The following is a 13,603-nucleotide window of genomic DNA, read 5'->3' on the forward strand; positions in this document are numbered from 1 at the left end:
TGGTGTGGGTCGCATCCTGGGACAAAAATTTTTTTTATATTTTTATTTAAAACAGAACAAATACAATAATGTATAAGAGTAAAAAATTAAAAACTATTTTAGACATTGCAAAACCTCTAGTACACAATCCGTACACAAACCTCTAGTACACAACCATATACATAACCCACAACACATCCTACAAACCCTCCTTTTACAATAATCATTATTGCCAGTGCAGAAACACAGCTGACACTTCTCCCCCCTTAACATATGTACAGTCCCCGTTCTAAATAACATACATTAATTATCCTAATTAATGGCCATACTCTGACCTCATCAAAACCTTAATGAGTATTCACCAAGAGTTGGTAGTGTATGATCAACAAGACACAAAAACATAAATTTACAACTAAAACAGATATGAAACATTACATTCCTATACACATACACTGTAAAAAGTAAAAGTAATATACACCACAATATAATATCAATTATTAATGTTGACAATCATGAAATACAAATTTTCAAAACAACATTACATAACGTGAAGTTCACACACAAAATACAAGATAATACACCACATGCTACATAGCGGTACAATACTAGGCTATGTACATATTTTAAAGAACCCAAGACTATAACATGAATAAGTATTATCCAAATGGTCTATCATGATTTTAGTAAGTTAACAGCACTAAACTCTTTATAACATCTAACACACCACATATAAACTTACCAAAACGTAACACACATTCCAGAAGAAATCGTACACCAAATCCAGTCATTCCTGGAGTGGAACGACAGTCGATGGCCTCCACTCCAAACCAACAGATACAGATACTAATGCCGGAAAAAAAATCCCCCCCAGTACCAACAATACCACCAGTCCGATAACATTCTTCTTTGCAAATATACAGGGTCTAAATCCAGCAACAAACAACAAAATACCTTTCATCCGTGGACTGTTTGCAGAGGCAAAGGCAATGTTCGCGGCTTTCACTGAGACCCACATAAAGGATCACTGGGACAACGAAATATGGATCCCAGGTTACAACCTATACAGATGTGACAGAGTGAACAGGCAAAAGGGGGAGGTTGGCCTGTACATTGCAGAGTCACTTGTTTTCAAAGAACTGCTTAATGCCTCAAATGATGTAGTGGAAGTTTTAGCAGTAAATGTCGCGAACCAAAACCTAGTCATTGTGGTAGTCTACAAGCCTCCGGATGCAACATCCCAGCAATTCCAGGAACAGCTGTTAAAAATTGACCACTGTCTGGAAAATTTTCCAGCTCCTGCACCCAACATCTTGCTCCTGGGGGATTTCAGCTTAAGGCCCCTAAAATGGAGGAATATAGCAAGTAATATTGTTGCAGTAATAACACCAGGAGGGAGCTCTGATGAAAACTCACACTCACACGAGCTTTAAATCTCTGCACAAAATTCAATTTAAACCAGCAAATAATAGAGCCTACTAGACTGGAGAAAACAGATTAACTTGGTGGCACTCGATGTATGCACAAGGCTTATTCCTCTAAGAAAAAGGAGGAGTAGATGTAAAATAGAAAGAGACAGGCACTCCCTTTACAGGCGACGGAAAAGAATAACAGAGCGGCTAAAAGAGGTCAATATATCTGAAATGCGTAGGGAGACACTGGTCAGAGAAATAGCAAGCATCGAACTTAAGCTAAAGGAATCTTATAGGAGTCAGGAATCGCGGGAAGAACTAAAAGCCATAAATGAAATCGAAAGAAACCCAAAGTATTTCTTCTCCTTTGCCAAATCAAAGTCGAGAACAATGTCCAGTATTGGGCCCCTACTTAAACAAGATGGGTCCTACACAGATGACAGCAAGGAAATGAGTGAGCTACTCAAGTCCCATTATGACTCAGTTTTTAGCAAGCCGCTAACCAGACTGAGAGTCGAAGATCAAAATGATTTTTTTATGAGAGAGCCACAGAATTTGGCTAACACAAGCCTATCCGATGTTATCCTGACGCCAAATGACTTCGAACAGGCGATAAATGACATGCCCATGCACTCTGCCCCAGGGCCAGACTCATGGAACTCCGTGTTCATCAAGAACTGCAAGAAGCCCCTATCACGAGCCTTTACCATCCTATGGAGAGGGAGGATGGACACGGGGGTCTTCCCACAGTTACTAAAAACAACAGACATAGCCCCACTCCACAAAGGGGGCAGTAAAGCAACAGCAAAGAACTACAGACCGATAGCACTAACATCCCATATCATAAAAATCTTTGAAAGGGTCCTAAGAAGCAAGATCACCACCCATCTAGAAACCCATCAGTTACACAACCCAGGGCAACATGGGTTTAGAACAGGTCGCTCCTGTCTGTCTCAACTATTGGATCACTAAGACAAGGTCCTAGATGCACTAGAAGACAAAAAGAATGCAGATGTAATATATACAGACTTTGCAAAAGCCTTCGATAAGTGTGACCATGGCGTAATAGCGCACAAAATGCGTGCTAAAGGAATAACAGGAAAAGTCGGTCGATGGATCTATAATTTCCTCACTAACAGAACACAGAGAGTCGTAGTCAACAGAGTAAAGTCCGAGGCAGCTACGGTGAAAAGCTCTGTTCCACAAGGCACAGTACTCGCTCCCATCTTGTTTCTCATCCTAATATCTGACATAGACAAGGATGTCAGCCACATCACCGTGTCTTCCTTTGCAGATGACACCCGAATCTGCATGACAGTGTCTTCCATTGCAGACACTGCAAGGCTCCAGGCGGACATCAACCAAATCTTTCAGTGGGCTGCAGAAAACAATATGAAGTTCAACGATGAGAAATTTCAATTACTCAGATATGGTAAACACGAGGAAATTAAATCTTCATCAGAGTACAAAACAAATTCTGGCCACAAAATAGAGCGAAACACCAACGTCAAAGACCTGGGAGTGATCATGTCGGAGGATCTCACCTTCAAGGACCATAACATTGTATCAATCGCATCTGCTAGATAAATGACAGGATGGATAATGAGAACCTTTAAAACTAGGGAGGCCAAGCCCATGATGACACTCTTCAGGTCACTTGTTCTATCTAGGCTGGAATATTGCTGCACACTAATAGCACCTTTCAAGGCAGGTGAAATTGCTGACCTAGAAAATGTACAGAGAACCTTCACGATGCGCATAACGGAGATAAAACACCTCAATTACTGGGAGTGCTTGAGGTTCCTAAACCTGTATTCCCTGGAACGCAGGCGGGAGAGATACATGATTATATACACCTGGAAAATCCTAGAGGGACTAGTACCGAACTTGCACACGAAAATCACTCACTACGAAAGCAAAATACTTGGCAGACGATGCAACATCCCCCCAATGAAAAGCAGGGGTGTCACTAGCACGTTAAGAGACCATGCAATAAGTGTCAGGGGCCCGAGACTGTTCAACTGCCTCGCAGCATACGTAAGGGTGATTACCTACAGACCCCTGGCAGTCTTTAAGCTGGCACTGGACAAGCACCTAAAGTCGGTTCCTGACCAGCCGGGCTGTGGCGCATATGTTGGTTTGCTTGCAGCCAGCAGTAACAGCCTGGTTGATCAGGCTCTGATCCACCAGGAGGCCTGGTCACAGACCGGGCCGCGGGGGCGTTGACCCCCGGAACTCTCTCCAGGTAAACTCCAGACTACACTATTACTGTGCCTTCTAGCACGTGCCTATCTAATATTACATACAAATATATAAAAAAATATTAATTTAGAGAACTAATCCTCATCCACACATGTTTACATAATAGGTAATACTGCAAACTGTTGCAGGAACACGTTACAAAATGGCAAAAAAAAAATAACTCAGTGCTTCAAGGAACCATAGTGAAAGGAATACATTCTCTTGAAATGTTAAAATTCAATTGCAAGAGCAGTACCAGCGGAATATAATACACTACCAAACAATATACATGTTATATAATTTATAGGTTATATATTAATAAATGTGATATATTTAAACTGCTATTTCCACTTTCCCCATCAAGGGAACTAAGCAAAACTAATCTTTCACAACCTCTCATCTAGTCCCATACGAGTACCTCCAATCACACCCAATCACACCCAATCACCCATCACTGCACGCCCAAGGAGGTGAGCCCGTTGAATACCCCTGAGCCCCCCCCCCCTTTTACCAGTCTCCTCACCCCGGCAGTTAAGGCCCCTTATAACGCCAATAAATTCCCTATTGTTAGTCCCCTATAACCCTCAGAAAAAAACTCATCCCATCTTTTTCCAAAAATGTCTCTATTGCGACACAAAGTTCGATAAAACGTCGCCGCCAAAGTCCTTCTCAGTACATCCCCACCTTCCCCCCTCATACCCCACAAAACATATATGTAGTCCACGATTACATATGCTAAACCCCTTACCACACCCTCATCCACACCACTCATATCAAGACTCAACGCTCGCAATACCGACACACCTTGACCCCCCCACCCTCACCGCTACCTAACTTTTCCCGGTTCCCTGGCTAACACTAAGGCACGTAACACTGTTTCACATTCCTTCATTTCCGCCCCTCCATACCATTTCCTCAGGTGAGCATGTACCTTATCTAGCTGGTCCCCTCTCCATCCACCTGCACTCATCACTTCCCTCTTAATAAACACACATTTCACATGCTTTCTCAAGTCCAACAAACCCAACCCTCCCCTACATACCGGCAATGTCACTACCTCCCTTCGCAACCAGTTGCACCCTGAACCCCACAAAAATTTAAACACCATTCTAAGAATACTCGTGATCGCCGTTCCTGTTAACGGCATCACAGCCAAAACAAACCAGACTTTACTATATAGTAATACATTGATGACAATTGCACGTTGCCTAAGGGTTAAATGGTGAGATCGCAACATTCCCAAATGATGCTGCACCTGTTCCACCATCCTATTCGAATTGTTAACCCTGGCAGCACTCAGGTCAGCCTCATATATAACACCACAGATTTTCAGACTCCCGGTCCGCCGCTGCACAACATCGCATCCCCATTCTAATCTCCCTGCCCACTCTCCCAGCCCCATTATCATTGACTTCTCCAGATTCACCTTCATCCCAGTCGCTCTCCCAAAATTGCGTACAACTTCCCCCAAAAGTCCTAACCTCATCTCCTCACCAAAATAGTTGTATCATCAACATAGCCCACCAAACCAGGCCACGGCTTCTGCTCACCCTCCCCCCCCCCTGTCCTTAGACGATCCTCCACCATCCTATAAAAGGGATCCTGAACACATGCAAACAATAGTTGTGATAATGGACATCCCTGCCGAAGACCCCGCTCCATGTTGACTCCCTCCCCCACACACCCATTGATTTGCACCCGTACCTTTGCGTTTGAGTACAACGTACCCACCCACCCCACTATTTCTTCTCCAAACCCCTGTCGTAGGAGAATATCCCTCAAAGCCTTTCTTTCCACCCTGTCATAAGCCCCTTGCCAATCCAACGCCACCAATGCCCCTCTGCCCCTTTCCATGTCCTCCAGGAACCCCTTTATGATCCCGTGGCCCTCGCCCATCGACCTACCAGGTAACCCAAACTAAGACGCAAACACGACCCTCCCCACAACACATTTAAGCCGATTCCCAAGAATTTTCACGAACAATTTATAACCAGCACAAAGCAACGAAATGGCTCGGTAATCCCGAAGGGTACTCTGCTGTTTACCCTTCGGGACCAACACCACCACCGCCATTGCCTGCGATTCTCCCATCTTACCTCCTTCTTTCATGGCATTCATTAACCCTACTAGGGAACCCCTAAGCAGACCCCAGTACTGTACATAAAATTCGCATGGTAAACCATCGATCCCAGGTGCCTTTCCCTTCCTCATGTCCATAAGGGCTCTCCATATTTCCTCCTCCTCAATGACCCCACCCAGTGCCTCCTGATCACTCCTCCCTAGTTTGCACAGACATACTCACATACCTGCCCAAGAACCTCTCCATCCACCCCACTACTTTTCCCGTATTCCTCAAACCATCTATCTGCATATGCACTCATCCTCGTGGTTTCCCTTAATACCTGACCCTCTCTAAAAACCCCCCACCGAAGAAATGACTTGCAATCCCGGTATTGTAGTCGTTCGCTGTCATTCCTTCTGTCCTCGCAGCACACAAGCCGATGGCTTGTCGCCCCAGAGTACTTCGTCCAACCCCGCCTGTACCCGTACCGCCGCAAACCATTCTTCTTGCAAATCCCTTATCCTTTCCTTCAACATGTGTATATCCTCCACTGGGTACACCCCAGCCACCGCCCCCCCCCTCGTAACAATCCCGTAATCTAGATTCTAAATAATTTGACAAATCATACCGCAATTGATTAATGCGTTTGCCCTCCCTCACATAAAATTGACGTTTTCTTACCTTAGCCACACTATCCCACCATCCTACCACATCTTCCTCAGTCCTTCTGTCTGCACAGAGCTGTTCCTAAAATACTGCAAAACCTTCCATTCCCTCCCTATCCCCCAAAACCATTGTGTTCAGTTTCCAGTAACTTCCCTGCCTACGAGCCAAAGCATCCCACCCCACCTCCACTAATACCGCCCTATGATCGGAAGATACCATCTCAATAGTTTTAAAAGACTCTACCGAAACCCTTTGTGATAAATATAACCTGTCCAAATGAGCCGCATATCCCAGTCTTATAAACGTATGTTCCACCTCCCACAAACCTCCCCCGACAGCATCACGTAATTGAAGATCTCTAAGCAGGTCCCCCAAGACTGAGGAACAATATCCTGCTCTTCTGGGTTCCACATCCGCCCTCTTAACTACACAATTCCAATCTCCCCCAATAATCGCCACAGCCGGTAACGTGCGTAGATAGTACACAGGCTCCTCCCGCACAAAATCCATCTTTACTTTCGCGTCACTTTCTGCTGGGGCATACACACACACAAACGCCACTCTTTCTCCCATCCACCATCCTTCCACACATAATACTCTCCCTCCCCCTCTTTCCTGTGCAATACAAATGGGCTCGCCTCCCTGATCAACACACCCACTCCTCCTTTTAAACGCTCAGACGGCAACACATAAGCCTGATACCCAGGCACCACTAATTCACGACCAAGCTTAAAATTGTGCTCCTGCACAAAAGCTACGTCAACCTTGTACCTATTCAAAAACATCCTGAAGCACTCACGTTTAACACCATTACACAGGCCATTAATATTTATTGTTATACACCTGAGGCCAGTTTAAGGTTTCCCTCCCCGCCTCATGTCAAGACTCTTCCCTTTCAGACCATTCCCCTGGGCTTTGCCTTTGCCACACACTCCACCCTCCTTCCCAACCATCCCACCCCTCTTCTGTTGTGGCCCTCTCGTAGAATCACTCTGGGTACCATAACCCCATGTCTTTTTCCCTGGCCTTTGTGCCAGGATCAGAACATCATCCGAATCTGACGTTGCTGCCCTTTTCCTTGTAGCTCCCTCAGTTTCCATATCTGAGTCCTGAGAGCCAGCACAATGAACTTCCAACTTTACCACCCTTAATCCGCCTCCATGTTCTTCCATGGCACTCGCACTGTCCATCACAGGTGCCACCTGATCCTCCCTCCCCCCCCATGCACACACCTTCTGCCCTGATCTCAGGTTCCTGCTTGCTGTGACTCTCCACCTCCGTAGACTGTAACATAGCCTGTATCACCGTCTCCAACTCCTCAATAGCTTACACTGCTGCGCCCACCCGCACCTCCTCACTTGACAACTGTACTGTTGATGGGCCAGGTGATTCATGGACCACCACTTCTCCTTCCGATTCCACAGGAGCCACCACCTCTTCACTCCACAAGCGACTACGCCCTCCTCCTTGCCCCCGTTCTTCCTTAGGCATCGGTTTCTCATATGCAGGTGGTCCGTCCCTTGCCGGCCCAGGAGCCATATTCTGCTTGCCACAGTCTGCCGCCAAATGGTCATATTCGCCACACAGTCGGCATGTACGCCTCTGCCCAGCATACGCTACCATTACCTGGGTTCTAAACTCCTCGAGATATACATACGAGGGTATAGGATGCCTTAGCGTCATCTTGAAATTGAAAGAACCCTCAGGATATCCTGTGTAAGCTCCTTTTACCCATTTACCAGGTTGGGCCAGATGTACAGTTCCATAACGTTCGAAAACATTGTGAATATCCACTTCATCAGCCTCAAAAGGCACGTTTCGGAGCTTAATCCATGAATAATGTCATGATACATCCGTCAACTTGACCCTCACGTTAATACTGACATCTTGATAACGATCCACCAACGCCTCGTATACTTGAGCAGTTAGCATCTTTACGAATACTCTATACACACCTTTCAGTGCCACTCCATACAAATCCTCGTCTCTGATGCCGTATGTCTCTCTTACAATTTTGGGCAATAACACATCAACTGACATAGGCGTTAAAGCCCCACTAATGAGCTCAATGCTCACAGTATTCACTCTCCTGCACACACCTGGCGCCATGTTGACTGAGTAGCTCGTCTGGGAAAACAGTGGAGGGGTGCAAAGCATGACTGCACTCTACCTCATCCAGGCAGCGAATGACTGGGACAAAATTGACCTAAATGCTCAGAATCATTGTCTGCATCGCTCTTGGGCCGTGTAGACCTCCTGCGCAAACGCACTTCAGTTCCCTGACTGCAGTAGTGTGAGGTGGTGCTTGTCGCGCCTCTGTCGTCAGCCCAGGAGAACTACCATTAGTCAACATGGCGTTCAGTTATAGACGCAGGATCAACACTGTCGGCGTTGAATTTCTCAGTGGGGCAATAACGCCAACTTCAGCCCAGGTATTACTACCTAAAATCATCAGAGACACGTATGGCATTCAGGATGGCGAGTTGTACGGAGTAGCATTGAACGGAGCACGTAGATTTTTTGTGAAACTGCTCTCAGCAATGGTTTATGAGTCGTTGGTCAACCGTTTTCAGGACGTAAGTCTTGATGCAACACCAGCTGTGCGTGTGAGGATGATCGATGTATCCAGACATTATACATGGATTAAACTGCGTAATGTCCCCTTTGAGGCTGATGAGACAGATATCAGAAAAGTTTTTGAGGAATACGGAACTGTTCATTTGGCCCAGCATGGTAAGTGGGTGACGGGTGCCTACACAGGTATGCCGGAGGGCACTTTTAACCTAAAAATGACATTGCGACACCCCATACCATCTTACGTGTACCTAAAGGAATTCAGGACACAGGTCATGGTGTCATACGCCGGGCAAAGGCGTACATGCAGACTATGTGGGGAGTATGATCACATAGCGGCGGAGTGTGGGAAGCGGCAACGAGCTCCTGGCCCAGGGGCGGAGACATCCGCTTCTACACCGGGGGAAGCAGGTGATGATCAACGACGTGAAGGAGGGCGTGGTCGTCTATGGAGCGAGATAGTGGATGAGGCGCATAAGGCTGGGGGAGAGGGTGAGGCCCTTGACCAGTTACCTGGCCCAGAGACACTTCCAGTGGATCGGGTTGAGCAAAAAGTACAGGAGGAAGTGTTGGAAATTGAGGAGGAATTAGCCGAGGTTCTGAAGTCCTTGTCACCGCCTGAGGAGGTGGCTGCTCCTGGAAAGATGGTAGAAGACGAGTTGAAGGCTGTGGTGCATCAACAACAGAACTATTCGGACGACGGGAGTGACAGCGTGACTGAGGTGTCACCGAGATCATTGCCACTGTGTACAGTGGAGGTTGAGGTACATTTTGAGGCATCCCCAGACCAAGCCATAGAGGATGTGCCTGTCACAAGAAAGAGAGCCGCTGCATCGGATTCAGATGATGTCCTAACACCAGCGCAGCGGACTGGGAAGCAAATATGGGTAGAAGGTGAAGGTAGTGGTGGCCAAGACAGGAGGCACCGAAAGAAGGGGGGGGGAGAGAGGGAAGTGTGCAGGTGACAAGTGGTCCCACACGTTCTGGTGCCCATCAGAAGAGTGAAGAGAGGAGGCAGGGGTGGAAACTTTAATAGGCCTCCGGTGTATGACAGTAAACGTTAATGGTTTGTGTAATAGTGTAAAGAAAGAATGGTTTCGAATATTTCTGAATAAATTTAGAGTGGATGTTGTGTTCCTTCAGGAGCATAATTTTAAGGAGGGTAGGGTGTTGAAGATGGAGGGGTTTCGGGTGGTAACCCTGCCATCTGCCCGTTTGAAAGGAGGGGTGGGTATATTAATTAGGGAAGCGAGCGCATTTGTTTTGCAGAGAAGTGAGGTGCGGGGAGGGGGGAGGGTGTTGCGCATAGATGGTTTGTGGATGGGAAAATGTGTGGCCTTTATTAGCATATATGTGCCTGCAGAGAATAACGTACAGGTGAAGCAGGAGTTTGTGTGTGAAGACCTTGTGTTTTTTTTCCATGCATTACCGGAGGTGGCAATAGTAGGAGGTGATTGGAACTGCGTCATTAGGAGGGCTGATGTGGAACCGAAAGGGGCAGGTTATGTGTCGGTGGCCCTACGAGATTTATTGAGGGATATTAGGTTAAGGGACGCATTCGAGGGGGGGAGGCGTGGGAGACAGAGCATACATTTGTTAGGAGAGGGTATGCAGCGAGGTTAGATAGAGTGTATCTTTCTCACGGGGTTGTAGTGAGATCTTTCAAAACTGTAGAAGTAGCATGGTCGGATCATAGAGCAGTGTTGGTGGAGGTTGGGTGGGAGGCGCTTGCGGAAATATACAGGAGTTACTGGAAATTAAATGTAAGTGCATTGAGTGATGAGGAGGGGTTAGTGGGATTTTCTGTCCTATGGAAGGAGCTTAGCGAGGAGGCACAGGGAGTGGTAGATGTCGTACAATGGTGGGATTGTGTAGCCAAGGAAAGGATTAGGAAATATTATGTGGGGGTGGGCAAACGTATAAATGATTTAAAATATGGCCTTTCAAACTATTTAGAGGACAGGTTAAGGGGCTGTTATGGGAAGGGGGCTGTGGGGGGCAACTATCCTATGGATGAAATTGTCGAGGTCAAGGGGAGACTGAGGGAGTTACAAAATGAGAGGTTTCAAGCGGTAAGGGTGCAGGCAGGGGTAGAGGAGGTGCTTTGGGGAGACAAGCCATCGGCGTGTGTGTTGCGACGTCAAAAACAAAGACAGCGGGTTACAGCTATTCCGAGGTTAGAGGTACATGAGATGGCGGGGGGTTATAGAATGGGTCAGGAGATACTAACTACGAAAGGAATGTGTGCATATGCGGATAAATGGTATGAAGGGTATTGGACAAGTGGGAAGGTGGAGAATGTGGATTTAGAGAAGGTGTGTGAGTATGTGACGTGTAATTTAGGGAATAGTGATAGAAAGGCTTTAGGGGGGGTAATAACGGAAGAGGAAATAGAGTTGGCTTTAAGGGGAATGAGGAAGGGCAAAGCACCGGGAATAGACGGTCTCCCGGCTGAATTTTACCTCCAACATTGGGAGGTGATAAGGGGATTCATGGGTAGGTTATTTAATCAGATGAAGGAGAAGGGTGTGATGGGGGACAAGCAAGCAACAGCAGTTGTAGTGTTGGTCCAGAAGGGTAAGGGGCAGCACACCCTCAAGGAGTACCGTGCCATATCTCTGTTATGTGCTGATTATAAGTTGTTCGCTAAAGTCTTGGGTAATCGGTTTAAATGTGTGGTAGGGAGAGTGGTTTCGAAAACGCAGTATGGTTTGCCTGGAAGGTCGATGATTGAGGGTCATGGAATACTGAGAAGTTTTGTGGAGTCAAAAGGGGGGGGGGGGGGAGGGAGGGCGGCGTTGTTGGCCTTAGACTGGCAGGGGGCCTATGACAGGGTGGAAAGGGGAGCATTGGAAGCTATACTTAGGAGGCAGGGTTATGGGGAAGAAATAGTTAATTGGGTAACCACGTTGTACAATGGAGCTAAGATGAGGGTACAGATTAATGGATGCTTGGGGGAGGAGATTGTAATGGGTAGGGGACTTAGGCAGGGGTGTCCCATGTCACAAATGTTGTTTGCGTGCATTCAGGACCCCTTCTATAGAATGGTTGAACGTTGTGTATGTGACACGAGTGGAGGTGTGGGGGAGGTCGGGAAAGTGTGGCCTGGAATAATAGGATATGTAGACGATACAACAGTCCTGGTTCGAGAGGGGATGGCGTTGGGTGTTTTGGATGATGTTGTGCAACAGTTCGGAAATGCAACAGGGATGCAGGTAAATAGAGAGAAGTCAATGATCATGGGGTTGGGTGATGGGGTGGTGGAGGGGGGGAGATGTAACGTTGTGAGGAAACAAACGGTGTCTTTAAAAATTTGTGGTATCACCTATAAGGATGACTTGGATGCTGCTCGAGAGGAAAACTCGAATAGATTAATGGAAAGGATTCAGGGGCGTCTGGGTGCATTGCGACCTCATCATCTGACTCTCGTACAACGAGTGATTGTTATAAATGTATTATTGTATAGTAAGGTTTGGCACGTAGCAGCCGTGTTCCCATTAACAGGGACGGCGATTGTGGGAATTCTGAGACGAGTGTTCAACTTTTTGTGGGGTTCAAGGTGCGATTGGCTGAGGAGAGAGGTTGTAATGTTACCTGTGCGCCAGGGTGGGTTGGGGTTGATGGATCTGAGAAGGAGGATTAAATGTGTGTTTCTTAAATGGGAGGTTTTGCGCGAAGGTATGAGTGGAGGGCAGCTGGGAAAAGTACATGATAGGTTGGGTAAGTTGTATGGTGGTGTGGAGTTGAGGGAATGTGAAACTGTTTTGAGGGCTTTGATGTTGGTTAGAGAACCCAGGAAAATTCGAGTAGGGGTTTTGTGTAGGCTGCTTGAAGAAAGGATTGTTGTACCAGTTGAGGGATTGTTCCCCATGTACGCATGGAAGAGTATTTGGTATAGGTTTAGCAAGTTGAAGTTAAAGCCTAGGGTAAGGGAGGTAACGTATCGTTTTCTGCATGGCATACTACCGTCGGGGGAGGTACTAAGAACCAGAGGGGTAATTGTGGGCGGAAGGTGTGGAATCTGTGGGGAGGATGAGACGGCGTTCCATGCAGTATACTTTTGTGGGGGACTGGAGGGTGTTAGGTATTGGTTAAGTAGGGTTGTACTGGGGGTGGGGGGCCGAGGGGTGTCGGTTCTGCGTGCACTAAGCCTAGATGTGGGAGGGTTCGATGAGAGTGTTGTAAAAGCTTAGGATTATATAATAGTATATATATATATATATATTTATATATATATATATATATATATATATATATATGTATATATATATATAATATATATATATATATATCGTGGGTGATGAGGGGGAGGGGGGATTGTGAGGTGCGGAGGCGGGTACTAGCGGTAACGGTTTATCGTACGATGTGTCGTAATAGAGAACTGTATGGGAGGAGGTGGGAGAAGGAAGGAAGGTTATAGAATGTTAACGTTAGGGTTTCTCATGAATCTACGACTTGGGCTGAGTGAGTAAGGGGGGGGGGGTTTGGGGATTACATACGAGAAGGGGGAATTCAGGGGGACACAGCGGGGTCGCCTCCTGGGGAGGGGTGAGAGTGAGGTGTATGTGGGTATAGAAGGTGTAGATGTGTGGCATAAGTGTATGTAGCATGCAAGTGGGCACAGAAAACAAAGGTGATATCAAGTAATTACGTAGTAACGAATGGAGAATTC

The sequence above is a fragment of the Cherax quadricarinatus genome, chromosome 44, assembly GCF_038502225.1.
Source record: "Cherax quadricarinatus isolate ZL_2023a chromosome 44, ASM3850222v1, whole genome shotgun sequence".
Classification (NCBI taxonomy): domain Eukaryota; kingdom Metazoa; phylum Arthropoda; class Malacostraca; order Decapoda; family Parastacidae; genus Cherax; species Cherax quadricarinatus.